The sequence below is a fragment of the Cynara cardunculus genome (genome assembly GCF_001531365.2).
Source record: "Cynara cardunculus var. scolymus isolate 2C chromosome LG 3, CcrdV1, whole genome shotgun sequence".
Taxonomy (NCBI): Eukaryota; Viridiplantae; Streptophyta; class Magnoliopsida; order Asterales; family Asteraceae; genus Cynara; species Cynara cardunculus.
The window spans coordinates 15,539,467-15,541,176 of NC_037530.1; positions in this window are offsets into that span (position 1 = coordinate 15,539,467).

Below are 1,710 nucleotides of genomic sequence, written 5' to 3' on the forward strand. Positions count from 1 at the left end.
TCTGAAACGAGCTGTGCTAGATTGGGGTTTTCTCTTCTTGGCGGCATTTCTTTAAATCCTAACACAAGGGAATTCATAAAATTGAGAGTGACATGAGTAGCTTTCCATAAGATTTTGAGGATGCTTACATGTCTTATTTGCATGACAAAGGATAGGAAGATGGCAAATAATCGATATAAGGTATAAACAATCACATAACCAATAGACATAATAGAAATTCCTCCAAAAGATATCATGCATCACTTGGTCAAGAAAAGATATAAAACAGAGTTTCAAGTTTCAGGTCAAAAGAGTAATCCAATCCAAATTMTTCCTAAAGCAACAACCATCCAATAACCATTCCTAATGCTAGCATTATCAGGCTAAAAACAAACAGCCACCTATATAACTTCCTAATCTCTCTCCTGGCGGCAGCAGCCATCTCCCCATTCCACTCTATACCCTGATGATGCGCTTCCACTATTTCCGATAGGTTGTTGAGGATGTTGTGGTGATAACCAAGCCGAGTCTGGTGCATCTGCGTGTCCTCCGTGATCCTCCGTGATCCTCCTTACCCATTCCTTCTCCGATGGTTTCATCCCTTGCGGATAGGATGCCGGTATTCCAGTCATAATTTGGGTCACCCTGCTCCCACCTTGGGGTCGAGATGACTCTCTAACGCCCCTCTGTGAGTTTCTAAATGTCACCCTCTGTGGTACAGAGACACTCTTTCGAGGCGTGAGTCTGATCCTTGGTCCTTGCTGGGTTCGCGATGGAACATCAGGGGCTGGCTCCATTGGGGGTAGGCAGGACACCTGTGGGGGGACCGCAGTGCCACTAGAAATCGCATCCTGGTCATATGGATCTATCTCTTTGTTACGAGTTGGGTTCCTCTGGGAGCGACCGACTACGTAACCGGAATCGTCTACGGAATACCTGCTTGAATTTGAAGACATCGTCGAGAGGATCTATGACATAAATAATCGTGGTTACTAAGGTGTATCCTCTAATAAGAGCTTAGCGGTTTTGAGGAAACTTCTAAACAACACTAAGCCTCAACAATCATGCTAAAATCCTTAGACAACACCCGAGTTCTATACCAGAGCTTCTGTTAATGAAACCAGAACCTCTGTTTCCTCACAGAACTTTCGAGGCCAGAGCCTCTGATCATAAGATACCTACTAGAGCTTCTGGTGTCGAGGCCAGAGCCTTTGATCACAAGACGCCTACCAGAGTTTCTGGTGTCGAGGCCAGAGCCTCTGTACACAGAGTGTCTACCAGAGCTTCTGGTGCAGTTTCATTAGATACACTAAGGGTTCAACGACCCTCTGGTCCTACATCTTGCTCCAACCAGAGCCTCTGGTAGCGGGATCAGAGCCTCTGTGGCAACCCCTATGCTTATCATTCATGTATCTCATGCATGGATCCTCTGGTTCTCTTATTCACTTATGGCAGAGCTTCTGATAATGGGATCAGAACCTCTACAAAGGTAATGATTCCAACTTCATTGTTTCTGGTCTTCTTGACAAGTGCCTCTAATCCTAGGAAACAGATATTCGCAAAAGTGGCACTAAGCTCATGCTTTTCATAATAGTGTCACAACTAGAGCATACGTCTAATCAGATCGATTAAGTTCTTTTTATTACACATAAATTAAGCACAGGTGATCAGACTTTACTTAACCGATGTGTAACAACAAGGCCCGCTTTAAACACATGATTGAAAATCGTT